At 37.3% G+C, this 14,938-nt stretch overlaps 1 long non-coding RNA gene across 4 annotated transcripts in view; it reads right to left on the reverse strand.

Moving 5' to 3' along the window:
- The window catches only part of LOC132370505 (uncharacterized), a 370,395-nt gene that overhangs the window by 324,269 nt on the left and 31,188 nt on the right, over positions 1–14,938 (reverse strand). For all 4 annotated transcript variants that reach the window (XR_009504594.1, XR_009504593.1, XR_009504596.1 and 1 more), the window contains one exon: positions 9,995–10,125. This is a non-coding gene — a long non-coding RNA (uncharacterized LOC132370505). The remainder of the gene's footprint in view (positions 1–9,994; positions 10,126–14,938) is intronic.

Here is a 14,938-nt window from a genome sequence, read left to right on the forward strand (position 1 = left end):
GAATCACTGAGCAACCTTTAAGATCTGCAAGCAGCAATTGTGCAGTTAACACAAATCTATAGGCCGGGCTTGGTAGTGACCACACCAATAAAACAAAAATCAACCATTCCCTTTATAGGCGGTGTGGAAAGTCCAGTGGATCTCTCATTAACCTTCTAAGTAGCCGCGGTCATACAGTCAGCACTAACCATCCTCATAAAATGAAGGAGTAAAAGTAAAAATCATAACCGATCTTTACTATTGTTTTTTTTTAAGTGGTGGACTTATTTGTATCTCAGGAAATTGTAAAATGTTTTCTCTTGCCCTTGTCTTTTTCATTTTGTCTCCATCCCGGCTTCCCTCCCCCAGCCATCGCTTCTGCTCCAATTGCCTTGTTGCTGTTTATAAAGCTGTGGCCACCCAGCCTGTGAGGTGGAAGATGGCAGTAATTTTATCTTCCCCATCTTGTATGCCCACTGCCTAAAACACTGTTCAAATATCAAGCAGTCACTCAATAAACGTGGATTAAATGAGGAAGAAAATACAAAGAGCAATCAAATTATGTGAGACTAAATATGCATGCGGACTTAAAACATAAGAATCCATTTAATCTGCTAGAAAATTCTAGCCCTCAATAAAATGTTAGAATTGGAAAGGATCTTATATATCATTTGGTCCAATATCCTTATTTAAAAAATGAGGGTCATGTGCACAGAAGTCACAGAGCCAGCCAGGGCAAAGCAGGCACAGACCTCCCTCCAGGAGTTATGTAAATTTCTTCACCTCAAAAGTAGTCTTTTCTGATTAACTTCTTATTCTCATCACTTGTACCTCTGGTATTGTCTCAGTCAGCCATCCAAAATGGTCTCAGGATTTTTCTTCTGATTTGTTTTAATTGTCAGTTAATGTGGTTTTGTTTTTTAATGAGTCACACTCTTCTCACTAACTGTAGTGACCTTTTCTCAACCTTCCACTACTTCTCTTTCGTTTTAAATGTTCTCTAAGTTGCCTAAATTTTCACCATCCTTCTCCAGTTTAAGGGGAAAAAAAATCATGCATAGTGGAAAGGGGTCTGGAAACTCTATTGTCAAAAATGATGTGAATTGATTGGGGGTGGGGTTGGCAGTGGGGGGAGGTGCAGTGTCCCAGACTGGTGAGGAAATACCAGAGCCTAGAAAATGCCAAGCCAGACGGGATAGGGCACACCTTCGAGACCTGGCGAAGAGGTCCCAAAGGACACTTTTTGCAAAGGAATAAAAATAAATGGATGAGAAAGCTCACCTGGGATATCTTTCCAAAAAAGTAAGCAATGTAAAAATAAAACAAAGCCCATAGTTGGTAAATTCATTCAAATATTCATTTATTCAACTGACATTTAGACGGCACATTCTTTTGTATCTAACCTCATACTAGATGACTGGGCTATAGTGGAAAGAAACAAACCCTTTCTCAAGGAGTCCAGGTTCAAGAGACAGAGGAATGTTAAAGGAAAGTTCTCAGATGCATTGATTTTGAGCAAAGGTCTAGGTTTATTTGAAACTTGCCACATGGGTACTAACTTCAAAGAAAGCCTGTTCAAATCTTGCTTCCACAAAGAGAATCTTTATATTGATAGAAATAAAACAAAACAAAAACACTGTCTTGATGAGATTGTTAGTCTAGGTGCTAGAAAGGAATTCTAAAAAAGGTTTATTGATCTAGTCCCAAGATTGTTTAAAGGGTTTAAATTTGTAAAACTATCATACGTATATCCATTTTTGTAGGCTAAACTCTAATTTCACTGACCTGGGAATTAATCAGATAGACTACCAATTAGTAATGAAAGATTGCTCAAAAAGTAATTATGTTTTTCCTCAGGTTTGAGGCACTTCATTTCTTTTTCAATTCCTAAAATTTATCCTCAGAAAAAGGTGAGACAATATAAAATGAACATTATAATGTATATTCTATCATGAATAAGGATAGTGACAGAAGTTTTTTGTGACTAATAAGAATTATTAGCAAACACAAAAAATAATAGTATTAAATATTCAATGTCTATTGCAACAAGTTATGAAGACACATGATCAGTCCCTACTAGGAGAACTTCAGTGGTTTTCTATCCTCTACCACACCCTAGATGGAATGTTCTATCAATTAACAAATTCTCTTCAATCTGACTCATTCACCGAATAGTCTTACCAGTATTTGACTGTCAGTAAAAAGTACTTTGTGGGCAGGGAGACCTGGTTTGAATATCTGCCCCGCCAATTAACCAGGTTTGAAGGTTAGAAAACTTATTTAAACCTTTGAACATCAGTTTCCTCATTGCTAAAATGGAAGTAGTTTCTCACTTAATAGAGTTGTTAAGGTTACATAAAATAATGCATGTGAAAGTATTCGGCACAAAGTAAACATCCAATAAATTATAATCATTTTAGTTAAATCGTCATCATCATCATCACTTTTTTTTCCAGGCAGTGTGGGTACACCCTGCCCATTGCATGGGGTAGAAATCAAAGCATTAGATTTGAATCTAAGCTCCATAACTTATTAGCTATGAGATCAAGGTAGATCATGTAATATTTCTCATTTAAATTCCCCATCTATAAAACTGGGATAAAGTAAGAACTACATCACAGAGTTGTGGTGACAAGTAATTGAAATAATACAAGGAAGTGCCCATTATTGAGTGGTTCTTCACTAAATGATATTCCCCTTACTCAGCATGTCCAGATCCGGCATTCTGGCTAATGGAGAGGCATCCCTATGCTATAAATGAATAAATTGCCATTTAATTTGTCAGTTCAGTAGTTAAGTATTTTTAGTGTGAGGTTTGTCCTCTAGAGCCTCTAGGGACTGCTCATCCCTGGAGAAGGTGATCAAATCACATTAAAGAACCTGCAGAATTGTGGACAAAATCAGTTATATTACCAATCCTTGTCCACATAAGTCCTGTCCCATGAAATCATCTGTCCTCTGGTTTAAAATGAGTATAAGCATATTAAAAAGAAATGAAAAACAGAGTACTGAGTTCCACATTGTATATCTTAGAGGGAAAAAAATGGTTGGAAAATTCCTGTGGGTAGAGTCCAGGAGACTGAGTCCAATTTGGGGTTCAGCTGGTTGCTAGGCATGAGAGTAGTTTCTCAGGAAGTCGCACCCTCTGTTGTTACACCCCAGGCTCATCCCTGGGCCCCAGGCATTGATCTCTGCTGCATGCTCCAGTCATTCTGAACTACCTGCTATTCTCTGATGATTTTGTGATTCCTCATTTCAATGCCTTTGTACCATCTAATCCCTCTAGTAGAAGTGGCTCAGTGCCCCTTTCCCTTACCTTTCTTCTGCATCTGCATATCTTTATGACTCAGCTCAAGGGTCACTTCCTCTGGAAAGACTTGCTTCTATCACACCATCAATACCCTTGTCTGTGTTTCTTTGGACTCTGTCTTGACTTTCACTACAGTCATCCAGGGAATATCTTTTTAGTCTCTGTCGTCTTTAAAGCACTGAGTGTAGATACCATGTCTATTCCTCACCCCCCCACCCCCTTTTTTTACCTCAAGCCTAGCCCACAGTAAGTTCTCACTAATACTTAACTGGAGACTGACTGGTCAAAAATAGAAATAAAAATATGGTCAAAGTTCCAAGCAGAGGTAAAAATAAGCAGCTTTATCTTTAATTGGAGGGTGGAGGGCAAGTGCTGGGATTTTCCAGTATGTTATTCTGAGCAAATTTTCTGTTATCTGTTTCATTTTGGTTTTACTATGGGGCACATGTTTTTTAATCTCTAAAAGGGGAATAATAATTACCGTTCAAGATGACTGTAAGATTTGAAAAAGATAACATATGTGAATGTGCATAGTGTAGTACCTGAACCAAGGTAAGGGGTCAAGAGATGTTGTTATTCTAACCAAATTATCAGCAGTCTTTTTATAGAAAAACAACTTACACACAATAACTAGTGACTGACATAGACCTTACTGAAGGTTTTAAGGGAAAAATAGAGAAAAATGTTTACGTGTCACTCCCCACCACAAACTACAGAAAATCTACAGTGGAAGACCTCTTTTTGGCCATAATACTATTGGAGATTTCCTCTTGGACCTTTGAGTAACTACCCAGGAGTAGAATGTCTGGATTATATGATAGATGAACTTTTAAAAACATTGCCAAACAGTTTTACAAAGTGATTGTGCCATTCTACATTCCCATGAAGAGTATATGAGAGTTCCAGTTTTTCCACATCTTTGCCAACTTTTGGTTTAGTTGGTCTTTTAAAATTTTAGCCATTTTATACCTGATATCCATAATGGTCTTATATCTCTAATACAAAAAGAACTGCTTAAGTTAACATGAAAAAAACAAAAATGGTTATGAGTCTTGAATAAGCACTTAACTAAAGATGAGACAGCTAATTCATCTGCTGAGAGTAGGAGCAGGAAAATCCTAAGGAGAAAGATGAAACTTTAAATTAAGCCACGAAAGGAATGGGAACAGTTCATGACCAGTAGAACACAGAAGGATTCCATGGCAACACTGGGAGCCCTGTTGAGGCATTATTCAACAAGGCTGCACAATTTCTCCAACACTGTTCAGTCTGTTGGGAATAGCAGTGGACAATCAGGGTCCAAGTCAGAGATAATGATCATCACAAATTATTCAGCCTGGCATATCAGGGTGGGATAACTGCTGAAAGAAATAATCCCCAAATTCCAGTGACTTATCTCAAGATAGAGTTTGTTTCTCACTTGACATTGAAGTGTAGGTCAATGGATGGTCTCTGCTCCACACAGTCACTCAGGTACCCAAGATCTTTTTATCTTGTCTCTCCTGCAGGCCTTTTAAGTTCTCTTCATTCATCCAATGGATGCAGTAAAAATGCTAGGATTAGACACGGAAGGCCTTAATGAGCCAGGCCTGGAAGTACTGCTCATCACTTCCACTCAAACTTCACTGGCCAGAACTTTATCATTGGTTTTAATCTAATTGTCAGGGGAAGCGAATAAAGAAGTTGTATGTCCTGGAGATGAGGATAATAAAGCTACTGGTGACCATTTTCAGTCTCTGACACACAAGGCAAAAGTCAGGTACCAGAATATTTTTCAATATAAGATAAAAACAGAGACATGGGAATTTTTCAAGATCAGTTCATATAATGACATCTCTCATTTCTCCTGAAAGTCGGTTCATGCCCCCACCTTCTTAATTTCCTTCACACTTAGTGCCCAGTCTTCCTTTTTATCTTATTCTTGGCCTCATTCTCAGTTGTACATTAGCGTTCAGGTAACCCCATCAACTCTCAGCTCTGTGCCAAGAACTCACCTTTATGCTTGAGTTCATTCCGTTTACAGAGATCCATTCCAGCTGCCTGTGGTCTTATTTACACTTGTGCTCAGGTAGTTGGTTTCCTCTGGCCTTTTCTTTGCCTATTCAAAATCCTATTCACTCTTCAAGGCTCAGCTTAGTTCAAAGGACACTTCTCTAGAAAGCTTTTCCATAATAACCAAATATCTGGGCCGTAGACATGCTTTTTGATTCTAGATCTTTCATTTATTTATTTTAATCTTGGATTGTGAACTCAAGAACTTTGAGGACCTTTTTCATTCATTGTCAAAATGGAAATAAGAGTTGTTTTACATAATAATGGTAACTATTCAAACCTAGTATATAAAAGTGCAAAGTATCTGATGTATAATAGATACTCAAGAATACTAAATGATAACATCTATTCTGCTCAGAACTTCTTTGGCATTTTTATTTTATCAATCCTTTCACATATTTCCACATTTTCCTTTTATTGTGGGTGTCTATGCACTTGTCCTCTCTTTGTATTGAATTCTGGATCATGAGCAGATGTTTTTTCTTAAGAGTGTGTGTGTGTGTGTGTGTGTGTGTGTGTGTGAATTCTTAATTGTACTGAGCACATGTATTCATGGCACAGATCCAATAAATGTGTTCGCATCAGAAAAGTTCTGAGATTCTCATCCCAAAAGGAGATGGTGAAAAGACTTAAGCTAATGTGTAGAAACACACAGAAATTCTTTTTTAACGAGAAAGAATCCTGTATAAGCAAGCACAAAATATATCTCAGTAAACATGGAAGTACTATATGAACTCTATCATGTTACACAAATACAAAGGATTATTATTACAAAGTAGAATAAAATTGAAGTTAAAATTTTGTGTGTTTTCCAGTTACCATTAAGAGTCCAGTTCATAACTCCTTTTTTAAAAATAGCTTTCCTTCCCAGGAAGTGAGGCAGAATGATTCCCTGTTAAGAGAAATTAAACTTGTTGGTCATTTTCCACCAAAAAATTGCTTGATAGAGCCAAATACAATACTGTAAGCGTTCCTCTTTCCTAAATACTGCAGGAAAGCCCCATGGGCATCTGGTTTAAGCAAATAGAGGGAAACATGTGACCAATTATGAATGTAAGCAGGAGAGAAACTTGACGAAAGATTCAGAAATTGAGGGTCCACAGCAAAATAAGTGGTCTTTACCATGTTTTGTGTATTTCAGATACATAGATTTTTTTCCATCATACATGAAGCTGAAAAAAATAAATATACTGAACTCTTGCATTGTATGTAATGTTCATCTTTTTATAGATCTTGTTTCCAAATTCACTTTTCAGGAAGTGGATTTACAGCTTTGAAGTTGCTGCTCCTTAGGTGTTTCTAAGAAGCTAAAAGTTACCAAGTTAGCAAATGGAATTAAAATCTGGGGCTCAAATAAAGAATAAAGACAACTAAAAATATTTCATGCCCTCATTTTTTTGAAGCTTTGAAGCGATTTTTCTTACGAGTTAATGTTATGGCCCTAGTTGAAAATACTTCTATCATTGTCATTTTATTCTGTACAGCGTTAAACTAACATGGAATCTAGGTTGCTTCTGATTAAATAAAGATTGGAGGAGACAGAGCCTTTTCAGGTTTCAAGGTCTCCTGCCTACTCTAGGGACTTTGGTAGTTAAAGAAAATGCAAGGGTATCAAAAATGTTTATATAACTTAATTAAATTAAAACAGACACTTCCATAAAAGAAATTCTAGAACCAGTCATCTTGGGAAAAGATATGGCCAGCTAAATCTATCACCCTGTTTTTCTTGGTCATGTCCCAAGATTTAAGGCTCTCTGCTCATCTGCCCTTTTAGGTACTCAGTCACTCTTATCCATCCATCCATCCTTCCACCCATTCAAAATGATTCAAAAGTATGCATTCACTTAGTGTGAGTTAGGTATTTCTTTAAGGGATGCAAAACAGATATGGTTCCTATTCCCACAGTACTTTAGTAGAAGAGATAGTAATTAAAGTTACCTAAATGCCTAAGTAGTTATGTACTAAAATAAGAGCTATGGTAGAAAGATATCATATGCTATGAGAGAGAATAACAGTGAGGTCTAATTTAGTTTGGGGACTTAGAAAAAAAAAACTTTAAGAAAAGAGCATTTAAACACATATATATGGAATCTAAAAAAAAAAAAAATTGGTTCTGAAGAACCTAGGGGCAGGACAGGAATAAAGACGCAGACGTAGAGAACGGACTTGAGGACATGGGGAGGGGGAAGGGTAAGCTGGGACAAAGTGAGAGAGTGGCATGGACATATATATACTACCAACTGTAATATAGCTAGCTAGTGGGAAGCAGCCACATAGCACAGGGAGATCAGCTCGGTGCTCTGTGACCACCTAGAGGGGTGAGATAGGGAGGGTGGGAGGGAGACGCAAGAGGGAGGGGATATGGGGATATGTGTATACGTATAGCTGATTCACTTTGTTATACATCAGCAACTTACACACCATTGTAAAGCAATTATACTCCAATAAATATGTTAAAAAAAAACAAATAAATTGGGTTAATGTAATAAAGGCCAGGTGTGAGGGATTTGTTCTGTTGATGTGACTCACAGCAGAGCAGAGAGGTTACAGAATTGGCTGTAGCAGCACCTTCTTGATTCAACAGGAAGATTCCTGATCATGATGGAAGCAGCAGCATGTAGAGGTACAGTTTTTGGGGTTTTTTTTTTACATGTGGGATATTAGTTCCCCAACCAGTGATCGAACCCATGCCCCCTGCAGTGGAAGCATGGAGCCCTAACCACTGGACTACCAGGGAAGTCCTGAGGCACAGTTCTATGCTGAAGCTTTGGGAGTCATTGTTAAAGTTCAGCCTAAAGTCTGTTACATAATTTATTCCCAGATTTCTGTAAGTCATTTAACACACATTAGTAAATTTCTTTCTCTTTGCATTAGCTACAGTGGATTCAGTACTATGCAACCAGAAAGACAAAGTATTGATTTATAAAAGGAAAACATGCCTAGGAAGAGTTGTGAAAATAGTCGAAGTCAAAATTTCCCAAACTGATCTGAAAATGTTAGTGATCTGAGAGATGTTTAAATAGGTATTTAAGAATAATGGATTTCTTTTCCATAGGACTTCTCAAAAACTTTGAAATTGTCAATTTGTGTTGTAAATCACACTGTGCATCATTTCCCCAATGCATTTCACCAGGAAATTATTCATTTCAGGGGAAACCTATTATCGGCTTGAGAAACACAGACAGAGTTTGTGAAACATTGGTCTAAGTAAAATACCCAGCAGTCTGAGCCAACAACCTTTGCTTTTGTTCCAAGTCTGTTTGTTCCAAGTAATCTGTTTTCAGACTTTTTGTTTCCATATCTCTTGTTGTCATGCTATAGTAGGCAGTTTTCTGTATAGGGATATCAATATCCAAACAGTATAAAAAGTATATACACATTTTGTAAGTTGGCAGCATTATTTATTTGGACAAAGTAATTTCATTTCAGTTTGTCTAGAGTAGTGAAAACCAGATACAAAAGGAAGCCCAGCTTATTTTATGACCCCAAAGAAATCGAAGTGAAAACATTAACATAAATATATTTTGTCTTTATTTCTCAGCTTACTTGTGGTTCCAGAAGAGTTCAATGGGGATAAGAATTTTACAAGAGACAGAAGGTACTGAGTGTTTTTGTGGTGAGATAGTATTTGAATACTACATTTGAATACTAGAGCTTGTAAATGTATAGGCTTGGGATCAGCCTTAGCTTTGCAAAATTAATGTCATTCTAGTGCAATGTCATAAACATTGTCATTTTCTAGAATAGAGGGAAAAATTAATTCAGCCTAAAGTGATAAGGAAAGACCTCCTCACAGAAGATGTGATGTTTAATACCTAGAAGGCTTGTTAGAGCTTGTGTTGTATAGGGTGATTATGGACCCTGAATGTAATTTCTGCATGTCTAATGGATTCTGAAAAATCACAGTCAAGGCTTACACCTTGGCCATATAGCATCATGTGAATTAAGTGATTAGAAAAGAATCATAACGTAGAATGTCATTACTATGATTAATTATTGTGAATAAACTTAATTTTTCAGCATTCCTGCTCCCCTCCATGTTTTTTTTTTTTTTTTTTTTCTGTCAGTGTCAGCTCTTGGACAGGGAAGAGTTTCCTACCTATCTCCCAGTAGTAGCTGAACTCTGCTTTGTATCAGTCCAGGAACCAGGGTCCAGGAGTTTTTCTTTCACCTTTCTCAGAGGCAGATACCCTTCTCCCAGAAGGAGAGGATTTTTTTCCCTGGGTTCCAGGGATGGGAGAATTTCCTATTTTTCCTTGGGAACAAAGAGCTTTTACATCATCACTTTCACGTAAGTAGAGAACCTTTTCCTGGGCCCTACGCATCGGAAGGGGTACTGCCCCTCCCCCAGTGGGTTAAGAATTGTGTTTTATGTGAGACATGTTTCCAAGGAAATGAGTGCAAAATTTGCAACTTTGCCCCAATGACAACCAATCACTAACTGAACACCTGCACACTAGTTTCACCAAGGGGTCTCTGTGCTGCCTTCAGCCATGCAACCAGTCTTACACGGGAACAGCTCTGGAGACCTGTGGAATAGAACTTGTGAGTTAGGGTGAACTCTCCTTGTGTCTAGGTTCTCGCAGTCATTCGAAACTGATAAGCTCTCCTACACATTGATTTTAAGTATTTGGTAGCTGATTTCCTCTTTACCTGCTTTGATGACAGCAATACTTTCCTCTAATGTTCTGTCAGGAATGAAATCATCCTTTAGATTCATCTCTTCTCAGAGCCGTATGCCATTCATTGGAATTCAGTTGGTTTACCTTGCAGTCTCAGCTCTCCTATGGTTTCAAGAAAATTTATGATTTTATAAATTACGTAACTTTTTCTCATTGTTAAGCCGGTAGTGACATTTACTTGCCACTTTCTACATCCTAAGCTGACTTGGAAATCCTCATCCACTAGTTTTAGCATCAATTGACAATTCTTGCCTGAGACTGTTACTACTACTGTGTTCACAAATTTTTCTAATTTCATCATTCTTTCTCATTTATTAATTGACATTTGAGAGCTTGTGTTTTGGGAAAAAAACAAGTGGGAAAGGGTTGTCAAGTGTCAATGAGTAACAAGGAGGACACCCACATTATGTTTCCTGAGATATATGAACTATGAAGAAAAAATAATGACTGCTGTCAGTAAGATCTAGGAATCCCGGAAACACCACTGGCTACTGGTCAGTTTCTGTTAACCTCTCTTTAATTAATTAGTTAATTAATTAATTAATTTTAAACATCTTTATTGGAGTATAATTGCTTTACAATGGTGTGTTAGTTTCTGCTTTATAACAAAGTGAATCAGCTATACGTATACATATAACTCCATATCTCCTCCCTCTTGCGTTTCCCTCCCACCCTCCCTATCCCACCCTTCTAGGTGTTCACAAAGCACCCAGCTGATCTCCCTTTGCTACGCGGCTGCTTCCCACTAGCTAGCTATATTACATTTGGTAGTGTATATATGTCCATGCCACTCTCTCACTTTGTCCCAGCTTACCCTTCCCCCTCCCTGTGTTCTCAAGTCCATTCTCTAAGTCGGCATCTTTATTCCTGTCCTGCTCCTAGGTTCTTCAGAACTATTTTTTTTTTTAATTTAGATTCCATATATATGTGTTAGCAGATGGTATTTGTTTTTCTCTTTCTGATTTACTTCACTCTGTATGACAGACTCTAAGTCTATCCACCTCACTACAAATAACTCACTTTCGTTTCTTTTTATGGCTAATATTCCATTGTATATATGTGCCACATCTTCCTTACCCATTCATCTGTCAATGGACACAGGTTGCTTCCATGTCCTGGCTATTGTAAATAGAGCTGCAATGAACATTGTGGTACATGACTCTTTTAGAATTATGGTTTTCTCAGGGTATATGCCCAGTAGTGGGATTGTTGGGTTGTATGGTAGTTCTATTTTTAGTTTTTTAAGGAACCTCCATACTGTTCTCCATAGTGGTTGTATCAATTTACATTCCCACCAACAGTGCAAGAGGGTTCCCTTTTCTCCACACCCTCTCCAGCATTTATCGTTTGTAGATTCTTTGGTGATGGCCATTCTGATTGGTGTGAGGTGATACCTCATTGCAGTTTTGATTTGCATTTCTCTAATGATTAGTGATGTTGAGCATCCTTTCATGTGTTTGTTGGCAATCTGTAGATCTTCTTTGGAGAAATGTCTATTTAGGTCTTCTGTCCATTTTTGGATTGGGTTGTTTGGTTTTTTGATATTGAGCTGCATGAGCTGCTTGGAAATTTTGGAGATTAATCTTTTGTCAGTTGCTTCATTTGCAAATATGTTCTCCCATTCTGAGGGTTGTCTTTTCCTCTTGTTTATGGTTTCCTTTGCTGTGCAAAAGCTTCTAAGTTTCATTAGGTCCCATTTGTTTATTTTTGTTTTTATTTCCATTTCTCTAAGAGCTGGGTCAAAAAGGATCTTGCTGTGATTTATATCATAGAGTGTTCTGCCTATGTTTTCCTCTAAGAGTTTGATAGTGTCTGGCCTTACATTTAGGTCTTTAATCACTTTGAGTTTATTTTTGTGTATGGTGTTAGGGAGTGTTCTAATTTCGTTCTTTTACATGTAGCTGTTCCGATTCCGATTTCCCAGCAGTACTTATTGAAGAGGCTGTCTTTTCTCCATTGTATATTCTTGCCTCCTTTATCAAAGATAAGGTGACCATATGTGCGTGGGTTTATCTCTGGGCTTTCTATCCTGTTCCATTGATCTATATTTCTGTTTTTGTGCCAGTACCATACTGTCTTGATTACTGTAGCTTTGAAGTATAGTCAGAAATCTGGGAGCCTGATTCCTCCAGCTCCGTTTTTCTTTCTCAAGATTGCTTTGATTATTTGGGGTCTTTTGTGTTTCCATACAAATGGTGAAATTTTTTGTTCTAGTTCTGTGAAAAATGCTATTGGTAGTTTGATAGGGATTGCATTGAATCTGTAGATTGCTTTGGGTAGTATAGTCATTTTTACAATGTTGATTCTTCCAATCCAAGAACATGGTATATCTATCTCTCCATTGTTAACCTCTCTTTAGTTTTTCATCTGAAAAATGGGGAAATAGTACCTATATAATTAAGTGATTAAAACAAAATACAGAGTGTTTTAAAAATCAGTATTATGTCTGACAGAATAATAAATCAATTAACCCTTAGTTTCCTTTCCATTTCCCCTTCCATCAAGGATCTTGATTTAGTGCAAGTGAAATATGTATAAGAGTAGCAGTGCTCTGACAAGAGATGTACAAAGGGCTATCCTAACACAGGGGAATTATTTCTTCCCAACCGGGGAGAAGATTAGAGAAAGATACACAGGGCAAATGAGCCTGCAGTGCTGGAAAGTGCATGGCCTAATCTGTCTACTTGAAATGAATGATAATAATCACAATCTAATGCTGACTTCCTCTCAATCTTCTCAAAATACTTCACTCACATTTGGAGATGGAGCTGCTGTATAAGCCTTGATAATAGTTTTAAAAAGCATTAGACCCTGGAAACAAAACTTTTTTCATGAACAAACTGTTGTTGGTCCTGACTCTGGACTCTGCTGTCTATTGTTAATACAGAGAAGACCACTCTTAAGTCCACTCCAATTGTCCACTCTTAAGAAACTAATAGATGGGATCCCTGTCCCCTTTAGGTCTTTTATGCCCTGCAAAACATCTCAAAGTCTATTGCCTATCTTCCTCTTCTGTACAGTTTATTTTTTCTAGCAACATTCACTGTTGTACCAGATGCTAAAAAAGGCGTTGGGAATACAGGAGCAAGTGCAAGTGTATATCCTGCTCTGGAGGAGTGTACAGATGAGAGAGAAGTCAGACAACTGAACAGACAGTCTTTCAGAGTGCTATGGACTCCAGGCCCTTCTTCCTCCACATTTCCATCTCTAAACAAACACCACCAGTAAAACATGAGCAAACTTCATGTTTCAGTCACATTTGATAAAGTGTATAAAATTCTTGGAACTTTAAAAAAAAATAGGACATTACAGTGAAATTATCTCTCTCTTATCTGGCACTAAGATACCCCTAGTTCTGGTTCAGGAAAAACCTACAGAACCGGAAAAGCAAATGTGACTAATCCTGCAGAAAAAGAGACAGAACTTGGAGGCAGGAGAGAGCAAAGCTGACTGGCTCAGAATCAGTTTAGATGACAATATAAACCATTTGATATAATCTGAACCTAAGGCCAACATATTTCCTGTTCTCATAATTATATGAAGTATCTTCCCTAGTGGAGATGAGAGTATTGTTTTGGTTTTTTTAGGCACTCCTATGACTCTGCTGACTGAATCCCTAAAGAATCGACATCAATCAGCTGGATTCCTTAAGCAGTGGCTGTTAGTGTAATTTCAATGAATTCAGTGGAATTACTTCAATAATGCTTGACCCAGTCACACTCTTTTCATTCCCAGTTTGTTGACTGCACTGTACTCAAAGAGAGATGGAAATATCTTGGCACATAATTTCCTATTGGTGAGAGAGAAAGTCGGGGAGGAAGGCTCTTCCTCACTTTGAATATTCTACATCCCTCCCTCATGAAGATGAGACAACTGATCCACTATCAATGGTTTTCCTATTTTGCACGCTTGTGACCAAAGACTCACATTTACCAGATGGCCAGCCAATGGTTAGCAGTTCATTCTGTGACCACAGATTAGTTTTTCTCTCTATGCATAACAAAGGAACTTCTGCAGACACCAAACCTTGAAAACATCATGTCTTTACTGGACAAGATCATAATTAACTAGCCCAGACCCCTGAACTACATAGTTATTTTATCACCACAGCTTTGAAATCAGGAATGATGTAAGTCCCCCAATTTTCCCAAAGAAAAATAAGGTTTTGTGTCAGAGGGAAGGTACTGACACTTTAAGGGGAAGACCATGATTGAATCAGCTTTTTCAAGACTTCTTTTCAAGTAGTCTCAGAAGAAATAGGTAGGTTTCATAACCTATGCCTCCTTGGACCTAAGAGCCAAAGGGAGAAGATCATACTTATCACTTAGAATTATGTGAAGCTTGTACAAGAAGGAGAGACCAGAGTTATAGCTTCAACAAAACAGACTTCTGAAGACACCAACTGGAGAAAAACTTAAAAGCTAATTTTAGGATTTTAATTTAAAAACTAATAGAAATAAATGTCTTTGTCATGATGTATGTATGTATGTATAGTGTTAGGGAAATACTGAAGTACTAGGCTATAAGGTTTATTCTCTTCATCTCCAAGAGTGGTTATAGGAAATGTATTGATTTCTTCACAATTCCTTGTTTGGAGAGATTGCAAGTAAACATGATAAACATGATAAATGTACACCCAACCCCTGACTAAACTAAAGTTTTACTAAATAGTTTCACTTTGGAACACTGTGGACCTTTGAAGCCCCATCCCATTTATTTCATCAGTCTCATGCATGGCTCATTAAAAGTCACATTAAGTCATTTTATTCAAGAAAAATATATGAAATATGTACCTTGTACAAGGCATTATACAAGACCTCATTTGGGAGAGAAATATAGAGATAAATTACATATATATATATATATATATATATATATATATATATATATATATACATGTGTGTATATATATATA

This window comes from Balaenoptera ricei, chromosome 8, assembly GCF_028023285.1.
Source record: "Balaenoptera ricei isolate mBalRic1 chromosome 8, mBalRic1.hap2, whole genome shotgun sequence".
NCBI classification, from domain to species: domain Eukaryota; kingdom Metazoa; phylum Chordata; class Mammalia; order Artiodactyla; family Balaenopteridae; genus Balaenoptera; species Balaenoptera ricei.